Source organism: Chrysochloris asiatica, unplaced genomic scaffold, assembly GCF_000296735.1.
Source record: "Chrysochloris asiatica unplaced genomic scaffold, ChrAsi1.0 scaffold00082, whole genome shotgun sequence".
In the NCBI taxonomy this organism is placed as follows: domain Eukaryota; kingdom Metazoa; phylum Chordata; class Mammalia; order Afrosoricida; family Chrysochloridae; genus Chrysochloris; species Chrysochloris asiatica.
The window spans coordinates 12,516,758-12,526,527 of NW_006408600.1; positions in this window are offsets into that span (position 1 = coordinate 12,516,758).

Genomic DNA, 9,770 nt, shown 5'->3' on the forward strand with positions numbered 1-9,770 from the left:
TCCACTTTACCAAACATGATATCCTTCTCCAGGGACTGGTTCCTCCAGAAAACATGTACAAAGTATGTGAGACGAAGTCTGGCCATCCTGGCTTCCAAGAATATGCTGGCTGTACTTATTCCAACTCTGATCTGTTTGTCCTTTTGGAAGTCCAAGATACACTTAATATTCTCCTCCAACACCATAATTCAAATGCATCAGTTCTTCTACAGTCTTCCTTAATCACTGTCCAACTTTCACATGCATATGAGGTTATTGAAAATAGATGTGTTGGGTCTGGTTCACCTTACTACTCAAACCTTTGCTCTTGAACACTTTAAAAAGGTCTTTTGCAACAGATTTGCCTAATGCAATACGCCATTTGATTTCTTGACTGCTGCTTCCATGAGTGTTGATGGTTGATCTGAGAAAATTAAAGTCTCTGATAAATTCAATCTTTTCTCTATTCATATGGATGTTGTTTATTGATCCACTGGTGAGGGTTTTTGTTTTCTTTACATTGTGTTGCAACCCATACTAAAGGCTGTGTTATTTGATCTTTTTCAGTAAGTATTTTAAGTCCTCTTCACTTTCAGCAAGCAAGGTTGTATCATCTGCATGTTGTTGTTGTTATGTGCCATGGAGTCGGTTCCGACTCATAGCGACCCTGTACAGCGTTTCCAAGGCTGTAAATCTTTACAGAAGCAGAAAGCCTCATCTTTCTCCCATGGAAGAGCTGGTAGTTTCGAACTGCTGACCCTGAGATTCACAGCCCAATTCGTAACTACTACGCTACCAGAGGTTGTTAATGAGTCTTCCTCCAATCCTGATGCCACATTTTTCTTCATATAATCCAGCTTCTTGGATTATTTGCTCAGCATACATGTTGAATAAGTATGGTGAAAGAATACAACCCTGGCACACATCTTTCCTAATTTTACACCACTTGGTGTTCCCTTTTCTATTTGAACAACTGCCTCTTGGTCTATATACATGGGCACATGTAAGTGTTACAGAAGACTCATTCCCTTCAATATTGTCCATAGCTTGTCATGATCCACACAATCAAAAGACTTTGTGTAGTCAATAAAGCACAGGTAAACATCTTTCTGGTAGTCTCTGCTTTCAACCAAGATCCATCTGACGTCAGCAATGAAATCCCTTATCCCATGTCCTCTTCTGAATCTGACTTGAACCTCTAGAAATTCCCTGTTAATGTGTGGATGCAGCCATTTTTGTATTATCTTTAGCAAAACTTTACTTGCAAGTAATATTAATGATATTGTCTGGATGATTTCTGCATTTTGGGTCACTTTGCATTGAAATGGGAACAAATATGGATCCCTTCCAGTCAGTTGACCAGGTAGTTGTCTTCCAAATTCCTTGCAATAGATGAATGAGTGTCTCCAGTAATACATTAGTTCTCTGAAAGATATCAATTTGTATTCCACAATTCCTGGTACCTTGTTCTTTGTCAATGCCTTTAATACACCATAGAGTTCTTTCCTCAGTATCATTGACTCTTGATTATATGCTGCCTCTTGAAATGGTTGAACATCGACCATTTCTTTTACATACAGTGACTCTGTGTATTCCTTCCATCTCCTTTTGATGCTTTCTGCATCATTTGACATTTGTCCATAGAACCCTTCAATATTGGAAGTCGAGGCTCAAATCTTTTCTTCAGTTCCTTCAGCTTGACACATGCTGAACGAGTTTATCCCTTTTGGTTTTCTAACTCCAGGTCTTTGTGCATTTCTTTATAATATTTTACTTTGTCTTCTCTAGCTGACCTTTGAAATTTTCTGTTCATCTCTTGTACCTCCTCAATTCTTAAATTTGCTTTAGCATCTCTATGCTTGAGAGCAAGCTTCAGAGTCTCTTCTTAGATCCATTTTTGTCTTTTCTTTCTCTCTGGTCTTCTTAATGACTTTTTGCTTTCTTCCTGTATGATGTTCTTGATGTCATCCCACAACTCTTCTAGTCTTCAGTCTTTAGTGCTTAATGCACAAATTTGTTCTTCAGATGACCTCTAAATTCAGGTGGGATACTTTCAGGGTCATATTTTGGCTCTCATGGACTTGTTTCAATTTTCTTCAGCTTCAGCCTGAACTTGCATATGAGCAATTAATGATCTGTTCCACAGTTTATCCCTAGCCTTGTTTTGGCTGGTGTATGGAGTTTTTCCACCATCTCTTTGGAGAGATGTAGTCAATTTGATTTTTTTGTTATTCAATCTGGTGAGGTCTGTGTGTATAGTCATCTTTCATGTTGTTAAAAAAGGTATTTGCAAGGAAGAAGTCTTGAAAAATTCTATCATGAGATCTCCAGCATCATTTCTATCACCAAGGACATATTTTCCAACAACTTATCTTTCTTCTTTGTTTCCAACTTTTGCATTCCAAAAACCAGTAATTATAAATACAATCTGATTGCAGGTTTGTTCAATTTCGTACTGAAGAAGTTGGTAGAATTCAATTTCATCATCACTGTCTTTAGTGGTTGGTGCATAAATTTGAATAATCATGGTATTAACTGCTCTTTCTTGTAGGCATATGAATATTATCCAATCACAGACAGTGTTGCACTTCAAGATAGATCTCTACATGTTCTTTATGATAATGTATGTGATGCCATTCCTCATCAATTTGTCATTCCCGTCATAGTAAACCATATGATTGTCAAATTCAAAATGGCCAATACCAGTCTATTTCAGCTCACTAATGCCTAGGATATTGATGTTTATGCATCCCAGTTCATTTCTGAACAATGTCTAATTTTCCTAGATTCATACTTCGTACAGTTCATGTTCTGATTATTAATGGATGTTTACAACTCTTTCTCTTCATTTTGAGTTGTGCCCATCAGCAAATGAAGGTACTGAAGGCTTTACTCCATTTTCATCATCCGGCTCAACTCTACTTCAATGAGGCAGCTTTTCCCCAGTCACATTTTGAGTGCCTTCCAGCACGAAGGGCTCATCTTCCAGCACTATATCTGACAACATTCTGGTGCTTTTCATCAGTTTCAATATTCATTATTTGGGTGCTGACAGTGTTTCACTGCTATGCATAAGGTTTTCAGTGACTAAATATTCAGATATAACTCGTCTCTCCTTCTTCCTAGTCTTTCTTCATCTGAAATCTGTCCATCTTTGGTGACCCTCCTGGTATTTAAAATATCCATGGCATAGCTTCCAGAATCACAGCAAAGCTCAAGCTACCACAGATAGTGACAGACAAACTGACAAATAGTGGTGGCGATTCTCATTAGTCACTCTGTTTCCAGTTCTACCTTCTTTTGGCCCTACTCACTCCTGACCTAACATTTGTTGACAGCCTGGTGTGGCTCTGTGGGTTAATGCACCAGACTGCAAAGCTGTTTGAACTGCAAGGTTGGTGGTTCAAGCTCACCAACTTGGAAACCTTATACAGGGTCGCCATGGGTCAGAACCAACTCAATGACACTTCACAACAACAACAACACAGCCATTAGAGTTCTGGTGTGGCACTGTTAACCACAAGATCAACTGACCAAACCTGCCAACCTCTCATTGGAAACCCTATACAGGGTTATTATGAGTTAGAACCAACTTGATGACAACTCAGAACAACAACAATACAGATACCAGCTACAAGACAGCATGAAACTCTTCAGTTAGTACTTCAACATAATGAAGAAATGACCAGAGGCTTAATATAATTTCCATCAATCCCAACATCAAGCAGGCAAAAAAAAAAAAAAAAAAGCCTTCAGCTGGTATGGCGCTGAAAGATAAGCACTGGTCTCTGAACCACATGGTGGGCAGTTCAAACCCACCAGTTTCCCCTTGGAAGCACTTTACAGGTCACTATGAGTCAGAACTGACTCAATGACACTTAACAACAACAGCAATCATTGCAAACAAGAGTTAAAGTTAAACTGACTTGACGAGAGAGTTTTTTGAGAATTATGTTTCTTGGCAAACATTTGTACCAGTTTGTAAGTGTTTTATTTTATTTTAATAATTTGAGGAGGTGTGGTGCTGTAGAATAAGCCCTGGACCACAAGAATGGTTTGAATTGCAAGATCAGCAGTTCAAACTCACTATCTGCTCCTCAGAAACCCATGGAGAGTCACTATGAGTCAGAAGTGACTTGACGTTACTTAATAGCAACCACCTAAGTCATAGGTGCAGATAAAAATACTTATAATATCAGGCTTTAATTGCTGTTGCATTATGAAGTATAGCTTTTACAAGAAAAAATATTCATCCTTTCAGGGAATTGCAATACATAACCATCAAATATGTTTTAAGATAGTTTTTAAAATTTTTCTATATTCTTCCACAATTTTTCCCTCATTTCATTCTTAACATCAAAAGCAAAATTCCTGATCATATAAGATTTAGGTCTTTACATTAAGTTTTATTAATACTTCTATATAACATCTCTAAATCATTTCTGCTGCAAGGTTCTCCACTGGTCATTTAGAGTGTGAATAAGTAAATATGTAGTGTTTTTGCAAATGGTACAATATTCCAGTACAAGATATAGTGCCCAGGGGCCCTCATTCTGTCTGTCTCTGGTTTTTGTCAAACTGACAGTCTGTAGGTCAGTTCACTCCTCCTTAATACAATGTTTAAATACACCTCTCTATGAGTAAAAGCAATACTCATAGAGTGGTATAAATATCATACCCCTAAATTACAACAGTTTTATTTAAATACTTCCATCTTCTACAGATCTCATGGAGAATTCAATGTACCAACTTATTTAAATAGACAAAAAGAAATGCTCTGAGATAAATTATACAAAAAACAAAATATGACAAGAAATATTATTGCTTTTCTTTCTTTTTTTCTTTCTTTTTTTTTTTAGTCTCCTTTCAAGCATCATTGTTTTGAAACTTTTATAGGAGTGGAGAATATTAGTATATGGAAATTCTAAGGCATAAAGATAATTGTTCTATACAATACTTCTATTTGTAAGGACCTATCTCTGGCCCTGTTAAAGAAGTCAAGGTGATAACCAGAATAGTTGTTGTCAGCAACACCAGACTACATTCATCATTAAGGCAACAAGACAAAGAATTGTATCTCCCCATCCAGAGTGAAACTACTGAGAAAGTCTGTTGTAGTAAATCACACCTAGGTGAGTTAGTATAACACATAATCAGAAAGTAATATATATTATTAACCACAAGTCTCACTGATGAAATGCAGCTTTTTCTTGTATTGAAATACAAATACAAATCTGTATTTGCTTGTTTTGAAGCAGTATGTAGCTTAAATTGGGTCTAGGGAGCACTCTGACGGGAAAGAAAAAAATATCTTTATATTTATACCTAAATTAACTCTAAATTAATGTAATACTTAACCCAACAATTAGAGAAAAATTTAAGACTTTTCTATTAAATGTTTATCTAAAATGCCCCCTGAATCCAGAAAGAGTAAAATATTTCCTTAGAACATGAGGATTTCTAGAAGTAATATTTGTAGTTCTGTTATAGAAATTGTTACGGCATTTGTTCTTATGCATAAGGAAAGGGTAAGTTGCATATAGAGAGAAATATAAGAAAATTAAAAATGCATGTACCAAAATTTCATTTAGTTTAATCATTAATACTAGATATGCTATGCCATGTCTTGTGAGGAGTCTAATAAAAATGCTGAAATGAATACAAAATGCAGCTTGTTTGAAACAAGGCATGTTAAAATCATTTTTCTTTTAAGAGGAATGCATGATATATCTTAACAAATAGTTTCAGTAGATGGAAAATTTCTGACATGAAAGATGGTACCAGATAGTTAATAGCATAAGGTAACAGTGAGTCATAAACCAAAACTTCAGTTGAAAGCTTTAAAGATCTAAAGAATTACTAGTGAATAACATTTAAACCCATTGATATGAGAGGAATTTTAAGTATTTTCCAAATGCAGATACCTGTAGAATAGTAAATTTGGTAAGTTCTTGACTTTTATTGCAATTTTTGTAAAAGAAACCCCCCCTCCTAATGTTGATTCAGCAGTAAAATGTATTGAAACTCAATTGTTGTCAAATGGGGCCCCTTCTCTGCTTTGCATAATCGTGGACAATCACTAGACACAATGTTTTCCTGAAGAGTAAGCCAAAACTCCAGAGTCCTGCCCAGATTCCATCCTTTCCAATTTAATTTGACATCTTCAGTTCCTTTCATAGGAAATGAACATTAGCCTCTTGGGCTTCTAACCTCCTCCTCAGTGATGTCCTGTCCCAAACACCATTGTCAGAAACCAGCCAGCTCTTAACCTGACCTAAACATGTCATTGAAATGCAACACTACAGGTGTTTGACAAATGAACTAAGAAGACAAGCCTCTGTAATTTTCATTTTCAGTCTAAAACTCTATTATCTGGTGATTAAATCATTTTCCCTTCCTCTTACTGAAATTGAGTGAATGTTAAAATAGTTAATATTAATAAAGTGAGACCACATTGTAATTTCAGCCATTTGCTGAAATCTGCCAAGTTGGTTTTCTTTTCATCATTTATTATTCACCATTCTATATTCTGGCAAGGACCTGCTCACAGACTGGCATAGGAGCTATGGCATCACTCATGGACGGATAACAGAGGTTGTCATACTGCCAACTCAATAAGCGATGTAATGTAACGTAAGATATGGCCAAGATCCCATACTGTGGTCTTAAAGAAAACCAGGAAAAAAGAAAAGAATTACATTTTTGTTCCTTACATACAAGTTACCTCTGATATACTTTCCTTACGAGCTTGCTGGCAATTCTAGAAGAAAATGAACTATTTGTTCTTCCATGGGAATTTTAAAAGCCACAGAATAATGATTTCAAAGTAAAAAGGGAAGAATGATGAAATAACAACAATGCTATTACCCTTTCAAACATACTTCAACTGGGTGGTCTAATTATTACAAAAGAATATTTATTTTTTATTTGTTTGTTGATAGTGTAATTTATTCCAAAAAGAATTTAAGACAGCTTCAAAGGAAAAGTGTACTATAGCAGAATAAAATAGTTTTACAACAACATAAGGGAGGGAAATCAAAGAAGGTAAAGCTAAAGGGAGGTGGAGTAAGAGGGAGACAGGAATCCAATAAATAAAATTCATATTATTAAATCTTTTGTCTTGCTAAATCAGAGGTATCAGTTTATCACTTTGAGGACTAAGGTGAGCCTGACTCGAGTCATGGTATTTTCAATAGCCTCATATAATGTGAAAGTTAGACAAAGGAAGACCATAGAAAAATTAATACATTTGAGTTATGGTGTTGGACAAGAATATTGAAAGTATCATGAACTACTAGAAGAACAAACAAAGCAGTGTTGAAATAAGTACAGAGCCAATGTTCCTTAGAAACCAGGATGGCAAACTTTGTCTCTCATATTTTAGCCTTGTTACCAGGAGGGACCAGTCCCTAGAGAAGGACAACATGCTTCATGAAGTGGAAGGTCAGCGAAAAAGATGAAGAACTCCAACAAGATAGATTAGCATGGTGTCAGCAACAATGGGATCAAGCATAACAACAATTATGAGGATAGTGCAGGACTGGGCAGTGTTTCGTTCTGTTGTACATAGGTTTTCTATAGGTCAAAACTCAACCTCAATAACAACTACAGTGAAAACTGTGAGAACCAGAACTTGATGGAACTGCCTTGTTTGTCTAGGTCTCCAGTCTTCTGCCTTTGACAGGAGATTTCTTAGCAATTGTCTATTGTTTTCTATTAGTGGAAAACACTTTGAGTTTTCCTTCTTTGATAGGTTTCTATCTTAGTTTCTAGTTTTCACAGATTTTATTATATTTAAATTAACACACTGCCGATGAGACAATTCTGATTCATAGCAACTCTATGAGGCAGAGTAGAACTGCTCCATGAAGTTTCCAAGACTGTAATCTTAACTAAAACAACTGCCACATGTTTCTTTGTGGAGCAGTTGGTGGATTCAAACCACCAACCTATCAGTTAGAGGACAAGTTCTATACTACTGCTACTGGCGTGCCTTTTTACTGCATTATGAATTACTTATTACTTATATATTCATAAATACAAAAATATTACTTCTATTTTCATCTTGTCTAGACCTGCGATTGTCACAAATGTAAAGATAGAAGTCTTGTAACACAAAGCAGGGAGTAATTAAGCTTACTGTCCATGAACAGAAAACCCTAGGACCATCAAGAGAGAAAAGCATGAGTGGAATGTGGGACCCTATCCAGAGAAACAGCAATACCAGAGGTGGAGGCAGAGATGAGGACATGGAGAAATAGAGCAGCTGAGCACTAGATTCATGGAAAGAGAAAGGCTGTGTGCTGGTGGCCAGGAGGCAGGCTTGTAGAATGTGCCTTTGGGTTGTTTAAATTATTATATATTCCTGAGTGTTTTGTGTACATTTTGTGTACATTCCTCTGCCCCCAACACCACCACCACCACCCCCCCAAAAAAAAAACAGAGGGAATAGAAAGAAGCAAATACCGTTGAATGATGATGCATGGAGATTGTAATCATTGTAATGAAATGATGAGTGTAAAACTGATGTTCTCCCATGTAAACTGTCACTCAATTCACAATAAAAACTTTTAAAAAAATACTGCTTCTAGAATGGCAATGACTGTAAATTAGTAAATACACAAATAACAAAAATACTGCTTCAAGGACTATGAGGGTTGTTTTTGAAATGAAATCTATAGAATTCTTTGTAGAATAGCCATTGTTGTCACTAGCAGATGTGTTCATTTTATATTGGTGGTAAACATATATATGCTATGACTGAGATACTATGTTGTAGTTTCAGTCCTTAAATGCCTAAATGCTAAATATATCCTGAAAGAATCGCTTTATTGTGATTTATATTTATCTGTTAAGACTATAGTATGAAAAGTTCTTATGTATAGAATCATTCACTCTTTGAATCCTGAAATCTGACATCCTAGTATTTCATGCCACTGACAGACAAGCAGTAGCACCATCCAATAATGCTTGTAACCTAGACCCAGTTCTCTGACCATACACTGGAGAACAGTTTTTTGCACACCTATGGAAGAAAATCCACCAATGAATTATGCAACAGTGATGAAAATATTCCCTTTGCCAAAAGAGCAGTCAATACTCTTTATTGGTTTTAGATTATTTATTAATAGATAAAGTTGGCAACTAGGAAACTGATTCACTATCCATAGTATTCAAGAATACTGTTCATGAAGTGTTGTAACATGACAGAGTGATTTTTCAAAATCTCTCATGGCTGTCTCTCTTTTCATCCTAAGTGGCGAATAGTGGAAAATTGTACTGTTTATTCCATTTCTATCTTCTCTGGACATGTAAAAAACAGGACAAAGAGAGTTCAATGTATTTTAAATGTCTTTCTATTTCTATATGCTCTTCTATAGAGCATCAGGAGAATCATTGGACTGCTAACCACAAGGTCAGCAGTTCAAATCTACAAATAGTTCCTCTGAAACCCAATACAGGGATGCTATGGATCAGAGTCTTCCTCCAATCCTGATGCCACGTTTTTCTTCATAGAACCCAGCTTCTTTCTCAATTTTAAAACGTTTCCCAATTTTAAAACATTCAGTGTTCCCATATTCTGTTCAAACAACTGTTTCTTGGTCCAGGAACAGATTTCTCAGAAGTACAATTAAGTGTTCTGGATACTCATACTTCTCAATTTTGTCCATAGCTTGTCATGATCCACACAATTGAAGGCCTTTGCATAGTCAATAAAGCACAGGTAAACATCTTTCTAATATTCTCTGCTTTCAGCCAAGATCCATCAGACAGCAGCAATGATATCTCTC